Source organism: Haemaphysalis longicornis, unplaced genomic scaffold (assembly GCF_048455015.1).
Source record: "Haemaphysalis longicornis isolate Haplotype H1 unplaced genomic scaffold, Haemaphysalis longicornis Haplotype H1 scaffold_5, whole genome shotgun sequence".
Classification (NCBI taxonomy): Eukaryota; Metazoa; Arthropoda; class Arachnida; order Ixodida; family Ixodidae; genus Haemaphysalis; species Haemaphysalis longicornis.
In genome coordinates, this window is record NW_027526385.1 from 13,939,493 (window position 1) to 13,958,305 (window position 18,813).

The following is an 18,813-nucleotide window of genomic DNA, read 5'->3' on the forward strand; positions in this document are numbered from 1 at the left end:
GTTACTCCTAGTGATGTCTTTCAAAGACAATTGCACGCTTACAGGTGGAGTGTTTACGGATATTGCATCAGGCGATAGAAGTAGAGATCATTTTGGGAACATGCACAGGATCGATGTGTCACGCAGGAAGATGTTACATGGGCGTTTTGCGAGTGGCATTGCTTTTACTGCAAATAACAAGGCTGCGTCAACACGCTGGCTTTAGCAGTAAGCAAGGAAACTATAGGCTGTTCGAGCACTGAAAAAAAGGCAATGCTTACTCGTAGCCGTCAACCGTACTGGCAGCTGAAAGAACGTCAACAAAAGTGCGGTTACTATGCGTGTAATAAAGCGCAATGTTTTAATTAAGTAGGCTAAGTTTTAGCAGAAAAGTGGCGCGAACCAGGCAGGTTGATCAGCTCCTTGCATACATTGGAAACCCAGTATTGCCAGCAATTTCCTTATGACCTGTGATAAAGCTGATAAACTCTCATAAATGGTGTTAAATTACTGTAATTTTGTTTGTCTTAGTGTTTTCATACGCAGTGCTGAAGTTGGACGCCTTACACTATTAACACAACCCCGAATCCAAGATTATTTCGAAGTTTTAGGTCTGCAGGACGCTTCATTAGGCATCGCTTCTTTGTTTTGGGTGCTAGTGTAGCCGATGGCGTACTTCTGGCATAGTTGTCGCATCTGGGACCAAGTGCGCCACTCTTAATTATCACGGGAACAGTATTGTGGGGCACCTGGCCGAACAAAGGTCAGATGCAGATTCGGCCATGATGGTTTAACATATCTTAAAGTGGACATGATGACAAAATATGAGTTGGCTTCGTTAAAACTACTGCTCTGTACCGATAGCCATAATACCAATTTCATCGCAAACTTCGAAAAAAAATCTAGATAATAAATAAAACATGAAGCAGTGTTGAATGCTTTGGTACTTCCCGCCGATTTCTTTATGACGTCACAAAATCTTGTTTGAGCGACTGGCAGTAGCCTGCCGAAGCCATCACCGACAAATGTGACTTGGCCATTGCAATGGGGCCGCTAGTTTCGTTTTATCGCACAACTTGAAATATTTTCCTATGTATAGAGGACGAAGCCTCTTATGGGCTCGGGCTGTCGTCGTGTCATGTCATCGTAGTATCATGTAGTCACGGTACTCCGGTACATTCGGTTTCCAACACCTCGCGCTAGCACGTAACGTGTACTAAAAGAGCACGCCGAGACACTTGTTTTCCAAAGCCTCGTGCTAGAACGCTTCCTGCTTCAAAGAAACGAGACATGCAGCAAAACTGTATACCTCTACCCCCAGAACGGTCTCATCTCCGCGCGCAAAAACGTCAAGGCCCCAAGGATACACCTATACACTGCATGCTTCGCCACCCACCCCCGCCCCCCCCCCCCCCCTTCCCCAGGTTTCATGTTAGTGTAGATGGCTTATGGGACTTCCAGTACGAAAGCAGTCCTCACGCTACCCACGGACCGTCCAGGGCCGGAAAATGTAGGAGGCCCAACGTTTCTAGTGCTGGCCATATGACGTCATTCCTGCTCTTATTGCGTCACTGTAGTTTTTCAATATTTGTTGCTATTTAGGAAAACGTCCGTGGCTGGAATGGAGGTGAGCTAGTTAGCAAGGACCATCCTTTTCGAACTTAACAGGGTTGTATTTTGTCTTATAGTTTCTTTAACAACAATAACAACGTCTCTAGGCATGCAACCCTTGGTACTAGTCACGTCATCCCGCTCGGTTCCCAGAAACTAGGACAAATCCCAGCTTCCTCTCCTTCACTTCGCTTCAATTACAAACAGAATGAGAAGATCAGGAGACTGCAACCCCGAAACCAGCCCCAAAATAAACCGCCTACCGAAGATAGTAGGTGAGGCCGAATGGGTTCATAATAACCCGTAATTTCAACTGCGACCACCACTGAAAATACGGACCAATGGTCAACGCTTTCAGTCGTGTCTACTGGTGTCTGTGCCGCGCTGAAAAGCAATCGCTTTATTAAGCCAAAATTTTAAGTGCAGAGCACTTTAGGGAGTCGCCTTGTCGTCTTAGCTCGCTCGCTGAACCCAAGTAGAGCCATATGGCGTTCCTTCGTAGCGGCTATCGTCGCGGCGTAAGCCAGAGGCTTCGAAAGCCTAGCGGTTTATATAGTCATAAGCGTTGGAAACTCGTCAACCGCTGACGCTTCACATAGATCTCCCCGTCGTTTACGGCAAAGAAAACTGTCGGTACATTTGAAGCAAAATATACGTAATTAATCGGCAGAGCCCGCGCTCATTTAGTTAGAAACGCATGTTGGGTCGGCGTTTACGGGAGGAAAAGCAAGCACAAAAAGAACTGAACTCCCACTGGCACAGTTTCAGGCAGGTCAATAACTGCTCTGCAATTCCGACAGATTTCACATTCAGTGGAACGGGCTTTAATTTTTTTTTACTAGTATTTGCACCTTCGAATACCCCCACCCCTCTGCTCTTCGTAGCAAAGCTCTGCTCTCACACCCAATCTGTGTGCGCAGACTTTGTCTCCCTGGGCCTGCCGTACGCGCTGTCGGTGACTTCGCGGTTGAGCAGTCTGGTGACCATGTTCACGGACACCGAGAAGGAGGTGGTCAGCGTGGAACGGGCTCAATTTTTTTTTTAATTTTCTCTCCGGGGCCTCTTGAAGAATTACTGACACAAAATTTTCGTGTTCCGTTTTTCTTCTGTTTTGCTGGTATTGTTGTCTACCACCCAACTAATCATACACTGGCACATTAGACGGTCAGTCGCAGCGCAAATAGAATATATATAATTTGCGCCAGTTTCGGTTTCGGCCACACAAACACCTAGGCGTCCGCGATGACAGGCGGGCACTCGTGACGTCACCGTTGTCGTGGCACCCCTGCCGGCTGACGTCATGCTGCCCAGGTGCATGGAGATGGTGGTGACTACGGCCGGTGAAGACGCGCCTGCGAGCGCTAGCGCGCGCGCATAGACCGGCCGTGGTCCCCACCACCTCCATGCGCCTGCATCTGCAGCATGACATCAGTCCCAAAACCCGTGACGTGACACACGCCAGAGCACTCCCCGCAAACCGCAGCTAGCGTGTCGGACACGTCGCGGAGGCCTTGATGTCAGCACTTGGTGCCGGAGGAGAAGATGGCGTCATGCTGATTCCGACTGCGAAAGGGTATCTGTTCTGAGCTTCCTTGGGTGCGCAAAGCTTAAACTGAATTTAAAATGTGTTATACTGAACAGTTACCGTTAAAATTTGCTGGGTGATATTGTCACGAAGCAAAAGAGGACGCAGTTGTCTTGAAGGAAAACACGGTTATTGGAGCAAACTTGTGCTCCCCTAGCAACTGGGCGGTGAAGCAGCAGTCAACAAAGTGACGTGTGCGGGCGAGCGTCGGCGATTCGGATACCGCGGCGTCTGCTCTGCAGGCTTTTATCTTTCAGCGCGAGTGTTTCTCAAACCGTCGATTTACATCTATAACATTGTAGATCAAAGATTATTCGAGACTAGTGACGCTAGTGTGAAATGCTCTCCGTATCAAAATGAGATAACCCCTGCGACATAAAAATAAAGAATGGAACGCGCGCTTCGCTTGGGACACAGATAACACAGCCGGGCGCGGCTGCGCAGTAAAAACAAAACACAAGCAAACCCAATGCCTAGTTGCGCGGCATTGCTCCCCCTCTAATGGCGTATTCGGTTGGCCGCTCCGGTCCTATGGCTCGGAGTCGCCAGATGCCAAGGCGACTCGCAATCATAGCGCGAGGGGCAGCGTACCAACCGAATGCATCGCCGATCTCGGAGCAGCGCGCCTGTAGCGCCACCGTGCAGCCAATGCGGGAAGCCGCAGGGCGCTGCATCGACAAATCATAGTTTCTTAGTAAGTATACTAGAGAGGAAACTGCGCCTCGTAAGCCATGTCGTCATTAGGTTTATTGGAATACACCCTTTTTGGCTTGGGCTTGGCATGACAATTGGATTCTTCAGCGGTTTTTGGGATTTGCTTTCTACCAGGAAGCCGAAATCCTCCCGTTTCTATGGTAGCCGTGTTCAGTGAAACAGCAGGCAATGCGTGATCGCACCTGATGTTGCTCATGCCGCAGTCGAACGACGTATGACTGAGCAGGTAATATGCCGCCGCGAAATTTGTAGCCGACGAAAAAAAGAAACAAAACGTACTTCGACGAAGACAAGATACCGCAGATACGGGCGCTTGTATGCGTCCTATCTTGTCATCGTCCACGACTGTTCAACGCCACGTTTTCATTTTTCGTGAAACTAGCTGGCGGTCGCGGTGCACCGGTTCACCACGAAGGCAACGTTTTCAAAGGCACGTTCAAAAAACTTTCGAAACTCTGCAAACAACTTATCATTTGAAATAATGGTAATACTACTAAAATCACAGTCTCTAATGAGTTACCCCCCAAATATTAACATTATTCGTAACTACAACCTTGGCCTGCGGAATAGCAGGCACAACCATTCCGGCAAAAATACCTCTTTTTTTCTTAGTTTTAAAACAGCCTGTTTTTATTTTCCACTTACATAATTGCACACTATTCTTCGCGTTTTTGTGGCACTTTGTTTAAATTTGAGGTCACTAAAACGTTTCAATCCAAGCCAATGATGGAACTAAGGCGAGCGCGATGTATAATGGCGGCCCATGACGACACAGACGACCTTGATGTGAGCCGCATAGACGCTAGCGCCAGATTCCTCTCTAGCGTATACTGTAAGAAACTCTATGCGACAAATAGCGCCGTCGACGAATGGCGCCGATCAGTTGAGCGGCCAAGAGGGACGAGGTTTGGGCCTGTTGGTGACACATAATGAGATAAAACGCGCTAACAAGACGAGGACGAGGAGAGAATACACAAGCACAAGCGCGAACTTTCAACAGAATGTATTTCGGAAAAGAACCCCTTTTATGCGCTTGCTCTCACCACAAGGAAGTATCGCGCATGCGCACGTTTACACATCTCGTAAAAAACAAATTTCTTTTTCTGACAATGATACAGAAGGCGTGCTTACGCAGTTTGCTTTTAAGCGATCTATCATATCTGCTTCAATGATTTCGCAAGTTATTTTTTCTCTGTTTTTCCTGATTACAACACATTTTTGAAAATCTGCTTCACACCCCCCTTCCCACTCGCACGTGCTGCAGTGGTGCGCCAGCCATCCGCTACTCCCATTCCTCACATTAGCGCAGTGTTCACGAAGCCTATCGTTCAAGTCGCGAAATCATTGAAGCAGATATGATAGATCGCTTAAAAGCAAACTGCGTAAGCACGCCTTCTGTATCATTGTCAGAAAAAGAAATTTGTTTTTTACGAGATGTGTAAACGTGCGCATGCGCGATACTTCCTTGTGGTGAGAGCAAGCGCATAAAAGGGGTTCTTTTCCGAAATACATTCTGTTGAAAGTTCGCGCTTGTGCTTGTGTATTCTCTCTTCGTCCTCGTCTTGTTAGCGCGTTTTATCTTACTTTGAGCGGCCAAACTTCGGCGTTTTGTGTCACGTGACCCGTCCTCCCGGCCAGATCGCGCCACGCTCTCACTTCGAAGTCAGTTTGGTCGGGAGCGCTCCGAGTCGGAAGAAAAAAGCAACCGAAGGTAGTTCGAGCGCTCGAATTTTACCAACCGAAGGCGCGGTCGCTTTTCAGAGCACTCCAGAGCGCTCGTAAACGTCCAACCGAATACGCCATGCGAATGCATCGACGCGATGCTGAAATAAAACGGCATTCCGAAAAAACAACAACAAAATGTCCATTATCTTGCCCGGTAAGGTTTGAGGCGAACCACATGGACGACTTCGGGTCGCGTAATCACCATCGGGGATCATTTCGTAGGTAAGTTGGCCAACACGTCGTAGAATGCGGTAGGGTCCGAAATAACGTCGCAGAAGTTTCTCACTGAGTCCGCGTCGTCGGATGGGAGTCCAAACCCACACACGATCCCCTGGGTGCTACTCGACGTCTCGGCGTCGGAGATTGTAGCGGCCGGCATCCACCAGCTGCTGGTCCGTTGTACGAACTCGAGCGAGCTGGCGGGCCTCCTCCGTACGCTGAAGGTATGCTTGGACGTCGGCGTTGAGGTCGTCGTCTTCTACGTGTGGAAGCATGGCGTCAAGCATCGTGGTCGGCCGTCTTCCGTAGACAAGCTCGAACGGTGTCATCTGCATAGTTTCTTGGATAGCCGTGTTGTAAGCAAACGTTGCATGTGGGAGCACTTCGTCCCAGGTCTTATTATATGTCCAACGTCGACGTACATATACAGCATATCCGCAATCGTCTTGTTCAAACGTTACGTTAGTCGCATAACACAGCCGGGCACGGCCGGGCAGTAAAAACAAAACATAAACAAACAAACCCAATGCCTAGTTAGCGGCAATATCCCCATATGCAAAGAAAGCCTATTACATAGTTATCTCAGCTTCCGATTTTGTTTCAGTACTCCCTTAAGCATTTTATGTGGACCCAATGCGGAAGCGTCTGTCCATCCTGTACCGCTTGATGTGTTTTGAAGCCGCATACGAAAATTGTAATTAAAAGCACTAACGCTACCAGGCCTTGGTATTTCAGTGCTTTATTACCCCTTCAAAAAATGCATTTCAAGCAAGGCACCTCTGTATAGTATTCTTTTGTGGGTGGTACGCCGTCATTCTTCGGTGATTCATGTTACTGTAGCGTAAGATTCCTTGCATCAGCTCCGCAGTAAAGGCCGTTCCGCGGTCCGTGGTGAGGACTTCAGGGGCTCCATGTAGTAGCACAACTTGTCTTATGAAAAACTTGGCGACTTCTTGTGCAGTGCGCCTCGGAAAAGCGGCGGTCTCTGCGTAGCGCGTCATGTAGTCTGTCGCTACGACAATCCGCTTGTTCTGTGATCGTGACGTAGGGAACGGCCCCAGAAGGTCCATTCCAATCTGCTGGAAGGGCCTCGATGGGACGGCGATCGGCAGCCGAAGTCCGGCGGGTCTCGTAGGCGGTGTTTTTCGTCGCTAGCAGTCACGGCATGCAGCTCCGGACGTAAAGGATGACGTCGGATGTAAGGCGCGGCCAGTAGTACTTCGCCTTGATTTTTCCAATTGTGCGAGCTGTTCCGAGATGTCCGGAAGACGGCTCGTCGTGGCACGCTTCCAAAATTTCGTAACGAAGATCTGCCTGGATGACAAGAAGATAATTCGTTCTCGTTCCGGGGCTGAAATTCTTCACGAGGACTGAGTTTTTCAGGCTGAATGCAGATAAGTTGCGTTTGAAGGCCCTGGGCACGGCGAAGTTGCATCCTTGGAGGTAGTCGATGATGACGAGTCGATCGGGGTCGGCACACTGCTGGGCGGCCAGGTCACTCTCAGTCACGACTCCGAAGAATGCGCTGTCTTCATCGGAGTCTTGTGGTGGTGCGTCGACGGGGGCGCGGGACAGGCAGTCGGCGTCGGAGTGTTTCCTGCCGGATTTATAGACGATTGTAACGTCGAACTCTTGCAGGCGCAAGCTCCACCGGCCGAGACGCTCAGAGGGGTCCTCCAAATTTGCGAGCCAACACAGCGCATGGTGGTCTGTCACAACCTTGAATGGTCTACCATACACGTATGGGCGAAATTTTGAAATCGCCCATATAATAGCGAGGCACTCTTTCTCAGAGGCTGAGTAGTTTTTCTCCTCCTTCAACAGACCACGGCTGGCATAGGCGATTACTTGCTCGCAAACGCTTTGCTTTTGGATGAGGACGGCACCTAAGCCTACATCACTGGCGTCTGTGTCCATCTACGTTTCGGCGTTTTCGTCGAAATGAGCGAGCACGGGCGGGTTTTGCAGCCGTTGTTGCAGCTCGCAGAATGCTTTTTCTTGGGCGTTTTCCCAGCTGAAAGGGGTGTTATCCTTCGTCAAGCGCGTGAGTGGCTCTGTAATACGTGCGACGTTTGCGATGAAGCACCGGTAGTATGCGCACAGTCCAAGAAATCTTCGCACGCCCTTCTTGTCTGGGTCTTCGGAAGTTCGCTATGGCTGAAGTTTTTGCCGGGTCAAGATGGACTCCCCGGCTTTGACGACGTGGCCCAAAAACTTGAGTTCCTCGTACGCGAAGCGGCACTTTTCAGGCTTCAGCGTTAACCCCGATGTACGAATGGCCTCGAATACAGACTGCAACCTTGCAATGTGTTCATCGAAAGTCCGGGAGAATTCTACAACATCGTCGAGGTATACGAGGCAGGTGTGCCACTTCAGGCCAGCTATAACTGTGACCATGACTCTTTGAAACGTTGCTGGCGCCGTGCACAGCCCAAAAGGCACCACCTTGAACTCGTATAGGCCGTCCGTGGTTATAAATGCAGTCTTCTCTCGGTCTCTCTCGTCCACTTCAATTTGCCAGTAGCCGGTCTTCAGATCCATCGATGAGAAGTACTTCGCGTGGCAGAGGTGGTCGAGGGCGTCATCGATGCGGGGGAGGGGGTACACGTCCTTTTTGGTGATTTTGTTCCGTCACCGGTAGTCAACGCAAAACCTTAATGTGCAGTCTTTTTTCTCCAACAGTACGACCGGCGCAGCCCAGGGGCTTTTCGATGGCTGTATACAGACGTCGCTGAGCATGTCTTCGACTTGCGTCCGGATGGGTTCCCGCACATGTGAAGACACGCGGTACGGTGACTGTCGGGCACATCGGGCTCCATCTTCGGTTATTATTCGGTGCTTCGCCAGAGGTGTTTAACGTAACTTTGGGTTCGACGAAAAACACTCGCTGTAGCGACGCAGCAAAGCCAATAATTTGTTCATTTCTTCTTGCGGTAGCGCCGGATTCACGTCGAAGGGGTGCGGAAGCTTGAAGGTATCGTCGGGTGCGCGTTCAAAGTCGGCGGCTGCTATCACGTCGCTTGCTTGTTGCGTTTCTTCGACGAACGCAATTGCAGCGCCCTTGTTTAAATGCTGGTACTCCTCGGTGAAATTGGTGACCAAAACGTGGGATTTGCGCTGCTTAAACCGCGCAATGCCTCTTGCGACAGACACACCGCGGTCAAGAAGCAACCTTCGGTCACTCTCCACGATAGCGTCGACGTCGGGAGCAGCACCTTCACAGTAGACGGTGATCATCAAGCTTGCGCGGGTTGGCAGGGTGACGTGATCATCGGCGATCCTTACAGCTGCACGGTGTTCGGGGTTCGATTCCGGCGTCACGGAGTGGTCGGAGGAAAAAGTTATCGACTTCGTCTGCAGATCGATTATTGCGCCGTTGTCCGTCAAAAAGTCCATTCCGAGAATTACGTCGCGGGAGCAGTTGGGCAAAACGACGAACACCGCAGGGTACGTCGTGCCGTCTATGGTGACGCGCGATGTGCAAGTTCCACTTGGCGTCACGAGGTGGCCTCCTGCTGTGCGTATGTGCGGACCGTCCCATCTGGTTATAACCTTCTTCAGCTTAGACGCAAATGGTCCGCTCATTACCGAATAGTCAGCTCCCGTGTCTACGAGGGCGACTACGTCAAAGCCGTCGATGGACACCTTGACGTCAGATGCAGTCTTCCTCGAGTTTCGAGTTCGTCGGGGCGTCGTATCTCTGCTTCTACGTGTTGGCGGTCGGGCACTGTGCATCGTCGTTGTCGTCGTCTTCTCAACGGACGTCTCGGTCAGGTCGGGTACGCGTCGCGCCGTGTAGCTGTCGTCGTGTTCAGGAGTCTCGTCAGGGCTAGGTCGGGTCGTCGGGATGAGGGCATGTCGTGAATCACTGTCTTCGGCGCGTCCGGGCGTCGTTGGAGGGTTTCCAGTTTTTCGCCGTAGAGCAACTTCACCTCCAGAAGTTGCTGCTTTTAGTTTCCCCCGCGTGGGCTGGGGGACCTTCCGCGTGCGAAATCAGCATTTCTACGGCGGTTGGGCGACTGGTATGGGTAGAGCGACGGCGATCGGTTGAAACGTGCTGGTCCACGGCTGGTGTTGGACAGGTATTCTTAGATATCCGGTGGCCGCTGGCCGGGTCGGGGGCGGGGTGCGTCGACGGAGAACTCTCGCAAACCGAGCCTCTTGCAGGGGCAGCGACGGTAGATGTGGTCGGCCTCTCCGCAGTGGTTGCACAGCGGACGACTATCGGGGGTTCGACAGACGTCCTTCTTCCTCGGGTTCTGGTTTTGGGCTCCAGGGGGCCGTGCGGGTGGCAGTGGACGGCGGTACGGCGGGGCTTCTTGACGACGGGTTGGATCATGGCGGGGTCGAGGAACCGCCACGGAGTAGGTCATGGCTTGTGGTTCGCGGGGTGCTTCCGACGGCGTAGAAGTTCCCAGTGCGTTCTGTACTTCTCGGATTGCGTCGATCATTGAAGCCACTTTAGGTTGCAGCGTCATTGGAAAAAGCTTCCGAAGCTCCTTCCTGACCACTGCTCGGATGGTCTCGCGCAATGCATCGGAGCTTACGGTTACGGCACCGATGGTCTCCGATAACAGCGCGTTGACAGGGCGGTCGTACTGCCTCGTTCGAATTTCTAGCGTCTTCTCCATCACGGCAGCTTCAGACGCGAATTCGGCCACCGTTTTAGGGGGGTTGCGTACAAAGTAAGCAAAGAGTTGTTGCTTTACTCCTCGCATAACAAATCATCCCGACTGCTTCTTTGGGGTGCTGCGTTGAAGTTTCCAGGAAAAGCGCAGCTCGCTCTTTTCTTACCACGGTAGTGAAGGTTTTAAGGAACTCGCTTTTGAATTGAGTCCATTCATTCAAAGAGCTCTCATGGTTCTCGAACCAAGTTCTAGCTGCATATTCTAAGTACAAGAAGACATGCCGGAAAGTTTATTCATGGTCCCACCTGTTGAAGATGCGGACGCGCTCCAGCTTCTCCAACCATTCTTCGGGGTCTTCAGCGGGGGCTACCCGGAACGATGGCGGTTCGCGGGGCTGCTGCAGGACGATGGGAGGAGTGGCTTGTTGCTCCATAGTGTTGGTTGCAGCGTTCGTTCTCTTGGGCCCTTCTGGCAGAAGACCGAACTCGGGCAGTAAACCTTGCAGTCGGCGGTTGGCTCTAGTTGGGCTGGCTTGGCGGCTTCCAGAGTTCGTAAGAAGTCTTAAGGGTGCGTATACCCCGCACGTACACCAGATGTCATGAAGCCAAAGCCGACGCAGTTGTCTTGAAAGAAAACACGTTTATTGGAGCGGATTTGTGCTCCCCCAAGAACTCCAAGAATACACAGGCGGCGAAGCAGCAGTCAATAAAGTGACGAGTGCGGGCGAGCGAGCGTCGGCAATTCGAATACCGCGGTGTCTGCTCTGCAGGCTTTTATCTTTCGGCGCGAGTGTTTCTCCAACCGTCGATTTACATCTAGAACATTGTAGATCAAAGAAGATTGTTCGAGGCTAGTGACGTTAGCGCGGAAAAGCTCTCCGTATCAGAATGAGAAGATTGTTCGAGGCTAGTGACGTTAGCGCGGAAAAGCTCTCCGTATCGGAATGAGATAACCGGTGCGGCATAAAAATAAAGAATACAGCACGCGCTTCGCTTGGGACACAGATAACACAGCCGGGCGCGGCCGGGCAGTAAAAACAAAACATAAACAAACAAACCCAATGCCTAGTTCGAGGCAATATCTCCATACGCAAAGGAAGCCTATTACGTAGTTATCTGGGCTTCCGATTTCGTTTCAGTACTCCTTTAAGCATTTTATGTGGACCCAATGCGGAAACGTCTGTCCATCCTGTAACGCTTGATGTGTTTTGAAGCCGCATACGAAAATGGTAATTAATAGCACTAACGCTACCTAGCCTTGGTATTGCAGTGCTTTAATACCCCTTGAAAAAATGCCTTTCAAGCAAGGTGCTTTTGTATAGTAGTGAAGCCAAATTTCAATGTGCTTAGAGTACAGCGCTTGATTAATAAAGCGGCGGCCTTTCGGGCGTTTCGACGGCCGAGTTGCTACTTTGGCCCTGATATACAATTTTTTTGTGTATTTTAATGAAGGAACTACAAAGAATCCCGGTATGAAATGCTGTTGGGAGTACATAGGGCTCTGCAGATATATACGCAGGCGAACCTCGTTAATTCGAACTCGCCTAATTCGACCTTCTGGTGTGTTCGAACCGACGCTGCGGTCCCGGCAAGGTTATGCGTCTTTAAAAAGCTTTCGTTAATTGGAACAAATTTTCACGCCTCTTCGACTTCGAATCAATGAGGTTTGACTGCAACAAAATGCTCCGGAAACTTCCTACTTACTCCGTGCCCGAAAAACGTTTCCCCAGCATCGCTTTTGAGTGCAGTAGTGAAGCTGACTTCAAGGGTGGTCAAAGTAGAACTGAGGAGCTGCGGCATTTATTCGACGATTCCAACTTGGGGTTGCTGCAGATTTTTACTAGCCTGGCATTTATTCGACTACTCACTAATTTATTTGTTTGTCTTTTCTTCAAGGGTATTTAAAGAAAAATTTCCCCGCATTTCCCCGAGAGGAAGAATGTGAAAGTGCGAATGCAGGAGTTGAATTTGCGCGGTTCGGTAATGTTCGCGAAAGAGATATCACACACACACACACAACTACAAAGAAAGAAAGATGCATTTATTCACAGACACCTATTTGTGTTGTCGTTGTACTTGATTGCTAGAGTGGATCTCAGCTTTGAAATTTCGTGTCAGTACTCCTTTAAGCGGGTGCGTTAGCCCTTCTCACGCCCGATTCTTGGCCAATCGCCGTAAGTGGGTATGTGCTAAAGAAATTAGGAACTCTTCTTGGCCAATCGCCCTAAGTGGGTATGTGGTGGGGGCGGACGGACGGCGGTGGACGCGTGATTCAGATTACTTGGCCAATCGCCCTAAGTGGGTATGTGCTAAAGAAATTACGAACTCTTCTTGGCCAATCGGCCTAAGTGGGTATGTGGTGCGGACGGACGGACGGCGGTGGACGCGTGATTCAGGGTCGCTTAAGAAGTGCATTCGCACTTAAAAGAGTTCTTAGAGAAAAGGCGGGGATACAAATGATCCCCCAATGCAAAGAAGGGCGTGCTCTTAAACCGACATTTGTAGAGCAGGGATTTCGTAAAAACAAGCAAAACAAAGGTCGATCAATGCGCCGAGTTGTCTGAAGAAAGTGGTTGGATTGATCATGTGGTTGTGAAGGATACCGCTTGGGTGATAAAAATCGAAGCCTCAGGAGAAAGATCCGTAAAACGCGATTTTTCCTGTGCTACCTGAGCCAGTACTCAATCGAAACCGCTTCGACCACGTCGGAATGGCGCCATCGGATAGACGTCGGCTTCATAACGCAAGTGGCGCAGTTTCGGTTCTAACCACCGGAAGGGTTTCTTTTAACACCAAAGGGTTTTATTCCCGGATACACAAAGATATTGCTCACGTCATATCCGTCACGAAAGTGACGCCAGTAGAACGGACCAAGCGGCCTGTAAAGGGTGCACCTCTGCAGAGGGGGTCTGCTTGCGGGGAAGCAACCTTTAGTACTAAAGAGTGGGAAGCAACCTTTAGTACTAATGAAGCATAGAGCTCTGTGGGGGTATAACAAATATGAAGTAGTAAGAGGAATGTGGAAAGGAGTAATGGTTCCGGGTCTCACGTTTGCGAATGCTGTACTCTGCTTAAAATCAGACGTTCTATCACGCCTTGAAGTAAACCAGAGAACGGTAGGACGTCTGGCCTTAGGCGCGCATGGAAAAACAACTAACGAAGCAGTTCAGGGAGATATGGGCTGGGCGTCGTTTGAAGTTAGAGAAGCTCAGAGTAAAATATGCTTTGAGATGAGGTTGAGGGCAATGGATCAACGAAGGTGGGCAGCTAAGGTTTTTAGGTACCTATACTTGAAAAGCGTGGACACTCAGTGGTTAAGAAAGACTAGAAGGCTAACGATGAAATACGGAAGGAACAGTGGGGAATCCAAAACAGCCAAGGTAACCAAAAAAGAGGCAAGGCAGATTGAAACGAATAAATGGAGGGAAAAAATGGAAGCCAAAACGTCGTTAGAGATGTACAGGACTGAGAAGATGAACATCAGAAAGGAAAATTTCTACGATAATTCCCAGGGCAGTGCTTTGCTTTTTGAGGCTAGAGCAGGTTGCCTGCGAACTAAGAGTTTTGTGGGGAAGTATTCACAAAATGATGGGGTATGCGTGGTCTGCGGAAAAGAAACAAACTATGCGGCACATCGTGCTAGAATGTGAGGGTATCCATCCAAATCTACATGAAGGGAATATTGGGCTGTCAGAAGCGCTAGGATTTAAGGGTATCACAGAGGAAGTTAACTTCAAGGCTGTCGAGGGGACGAAAAGAAGATTAGAATGCTGGTGGACGAAAAGCAGAGAGGGGAATATTGCCTAGGACAGTTACCACTTGTAACAGAAAAAAAAGTATTTTGTGCCTAATAAGCTTTTTGTGCCTGCCCTAAGCAGCGCTAGTATTGAACCAAAAGTGTAAAACATAGGTATATTAGTCTTTTTTGGTAAGATGACATGTCATCACCCCGATACAAAGGGGAAACCAATAGAAATCATCATCATCAATCATCATCATCAGTACGTTATACTTAGGGTTGTTCGTTTTCTGGTATTATATTGTAACACGAGAGTGTTTTATACGGGTACACACTAAGAATTCACTGACGTCATATCCGTCACGGCAATGACGCCAGTACACCTTTGCAGAAGCGACCCGGCAGCAGGGCGTCGCTCGCCAAGCACACCCACAAGACATCCGCCTGCCCGCAAATCATGCTCAGCTGCAGATTTCGCTGCACATTTCACTTTCGTGTTTTGCCGAGTTCTGTGGCAGAGAAATCAACCACAGTTTTTTTTTTTTTGAGTCGCTTGATGTGCTCTTGTAAAAACCCATCATGACAACGTTCGCTCCCATTGTGTAAAGGTGGCTTTTCTGCAGTGTGTTCCTGCGTTCAATCGCTTGAACTGAAGCGGAGAAAGCTTTGCTTTAATTGTAACCGTATACACTAGCCGTTCGAGGAATGCAACAGTATAAATCAATGGGTAATTTCGTTATCCCGGCCACAGTGAGAATTACAGTCAGGAATTTCTTACGGTAGTCGCCTCTGATTGGCTAAGCACGCCCCAGGAGATTTCATCGGAAAAATAGTTAAAAACTCGTTCCTACGGATGCTCCTGTGGCGCTGCGTTGTAGCACTTGCTTTTCAGCGAAAAAGCTCAGGTTGGAGTCCGGCATGGCTAAAGATTTTTTTTCTTGTTTTTTTTTCAGCTTTCGAAATTTTTGAAGTTTTCGCTCATGGTGATTTTGTTAATGCTTTTTTATCCTGGTTAGTAATATATCATAAGATCGACGCACAGGACTTCTGGAATAGGTTGGATTCAGTCAAATATAGATTGTACTCTGTGTCGTTGGGCTGGGTTAGGTTAAGATGGTTGCAGTTGGGCTGGATTTCAGTAGGTTATGATACGTTAGGTTGGGTTACGTTAGCTTAGGTTTTGTTAGGTTATCTTGGGAGGTAATATTCAGCGAAAAGTAGGCAAGCCAGCTTTTATGGAAACTGCCGTGAGAATTTTCCGGAGGTAATTCTCACGGTTGCCGTGAGATTAGGCGCAGTAAAATCGTTGTGGTGGAATTCGGTCTATAGCAAAAAAATCAATATAAAAAGTAACTTGAACATTTTGCTAAAATTTGAGCTTGGGCAGTTTCTTCTAAGCGCTTCAAGCTGCCGCACAAATATAGGCATATATACTTACCGCTTGAGTCAGCCCCACTAGCGGTGGACCCTGTGAAAAGAAGGTGAGTTCTTTGAAGTACGCAGTAGACGCTATGAAAAAATACCTCATATCGCATGAAAAAGAGAAGATACAGTGTATAATCATGGTTGCCAAAATATTGTCAATTCCACGTGAGAAGGATCCGCGGCTATTTGTGTGCATTTTTCCTCAAACTACCATTGGTGCCGAGGACGATTTTCTTCGTGTGTGGACTTAAAAGGGGATTTCCATGAGGCACCTTTGACAATTTTAAGTAGGAACGAACTTAAAATCTTCAACAAGCTGCAAGGGCTGCTTGAGTCGTTGTTATCCGGGCTTGTAAAATGTCGCTTTCCAACTTCAACTCTTACCAATCAGTCAATGCTTCGAGACCATGACTACTGAATGCACCAGCTTATCTTCAAAACTCTACTTTACCCACCGCGGTCTCCCAGTGTCTATACGCCTCGAGCTTCGCGATCGCTGCGCCGCTGCCGCCGCTTCTCTTCTTCGTTTGCGGGATGTGCGCTGCGTGGCTGATACGGGCTCGTGCGTTTTGGTTCTGTTTCGCTTCTTGGCGCCTTTCCGCGCCCTAAAAAAACTTGTCATGGTGACGTCTCTCAGCAAACAGTACGTTTAGGTAACTTAAAAAGCAGCTGCGTCTTCGTAGAGTACGCGAACTCCAGCAAGAGCTACCCGGGGACGCGGTTCTGCGCGCATCGCCGCCGCTCTTCCGGGTGTCGGCGATGGTAGCAGCATATCACCCCTGTCACCTTCAAATACGTCAGGCACAAGTGAATTCTACTGTCACCTCGTTTAGACCTCATACTGGCCCAGTGAAAGGCTGGTTTCGTTTTTCAGCGAGGACAACGAATGCGGCTTCGTTTCTAATATATACGTAGCAGAAAAATATGTTTTAGGGATGTGATACCCGATCCCCGACAATAACTTATGCATTTTAGAATATAAGCCATGCGAAAATGTTAAGTATATTCCAAGGCTGTGCGTCGTTAAATGCGTGCCCACTCACGCCTTATAGCAACAATCAAGGAAAGTTAATGAATCCACGTTTTATAGAGTGGCTCTAATAGAGTAGCTCTAACGGAAACAAAAAAAAACAGTGCAGCTTCTCACATGCTACAGACGGTGTCGAAACTTAAGCCAGGTAGGCCTCACCAGACCAACTATACGCGAAATGCACTTCTATTTCGCGAGACATGGGGGGGGGGGGGGGAGGGGAGGGGGATGCTGTGTACAAATGCGGAGCGATATCAAGCAAAGGACATTTTAGTTATCACAGACACAAATCTGATGTTCAATTTCCTTTTATTTTGCGACTTCAACGAACATCTGATCGTTCGGCGGACGCAATTTTGGATGTATACAGGGTAAGCAGTTCACAAGTGACAAAAGGTGTGGTTGGAAGAGTATGGTATCTGATAAGGCCCCCTGATTTCAGTTTCTTCTTTCTCCAGTCTCGCTGTGCCATATGACGATGCTTCGAAGAAGCGTTTAGTCGCGTACAGACAGACAATGAACTTTATTGCGGACTTGGATTATTATCTAAGGCCATCTGCGCGCTGCTCGCCGAAGATATATGTAACAGATGAATGTTTGCGGGCGCTCACCGCACGACAAGACGACCCTTTGTAGTGTGCTGACCTCCGAGTATAATTCCACATTATCTATCGTACTTTCGTTGAATATTCTCGAAATTAAGACACACTGACTTATAAATGGTGGGGATCAATATCTGAGGTATGATATTGGCAGACAGGCGTTTGTCAGGTATGAGTACTTACATAACCTAATGTAAGGGCACAAAACCGATTTACATCGCAGTGCATAGCCGTACAACGAACATGTGAGGAAACGCTAGTTACGGAGACACTGTTAGCAAATTTTAGGGCAGTGTAACTACAATATGCTCCATGCATACGCCGCGGTTCCGCGACGCTGGCCTGTGACACTCTCCTGGCGCTCGCGCAGGCCAAATGTACCACACTAAAATAACGTCAGAAACAGTTACACTCTCGTAAACACACCCCATTTGCGAACAAAGTGACTGCTCCTCATAAACATGGATTTCCAACGCCCACAAACGGTAAATATCAGCCGTGAACGTGCCGCAAAAGTAGAGGCCACAGTGGGGAACGGGACGGAGACCTCCGCGGCTGCTTTCGAAACGGGCCGCTAGGAGGATTTCAAAATGTGGCGACCCTACAGGCAGCGCTCGAGGCGTATTCGTTGTGCTGATGAACCCAAAGATGCCGGTTCGCTCGCGGCCGTGGCAACCGCTTTTCTGATGGAGGCGAAGAGCGAAAACGCCCGTGTGACTCGATTTCGGCGCGCGTTAAAGATCGCCAGGAGGTCAAAATTAATTTGGAGCCCTCCACTACGGCGCGCTTCATTGCTCTGGTGCTGCTTAGGCGCGTTGAACCCCGCAATCAATCGATCACAGCTCTCACTCGACGGGAATTAAGGCAGCACTGTCGTATCTCACATCTTGAGACATAACACTCGGCGTCCTCTGCAACTTCGCTTTTGGTCTCCCCTAGCCCAACAACACAATTAATATTTATCGCTTCTAGACCTAGCGTCATCTCACGTGATTTAGGTCACGGCGATTTGATTCGCCCCATCGCTGCAGCCGTTATGTGAGTAAAAAAAGTGAGCGGCGCCGTTACGCTATTTCACATGACAGGAGCAGGACGAGCTACGTACCTTGTGCTGTACCCGTACCCGTACCCGTGCCTTCTGTACCGGCCGTTGACGCGCCTGTCTCATCTACTGTACTAGCCATCTCTCAGCGCTTGAAGGATGTCAATGGGGTCCGAACAGGCGCCGCGGGCGGACAAAGTCGTAGAGCTGGGGCTGGTTGATCGTGCCGGGGTTCTCTGAAGCGATGCGCGAGCTTGTTCCTTCTTCTTCCTCCCCTTTATGGTAATGGCATGAATACACTGCCCTTAACAATCTTTATCTCTCTCTCTCTCTCTCTATCTCACTCTCTCCCCCGCACGCGTATATGTGTTTCCTGGTCAGCACAGCCAGCCGTCACCTGAGCTTGCTTATGGGGATTATATCACAGCATAAACGTCTCAGGGGGAAAAAACAAGTAACAGAAGCATAAACGTAAATAAAATAAGCATAAACGTACTTAAAGCACACAAAACCAG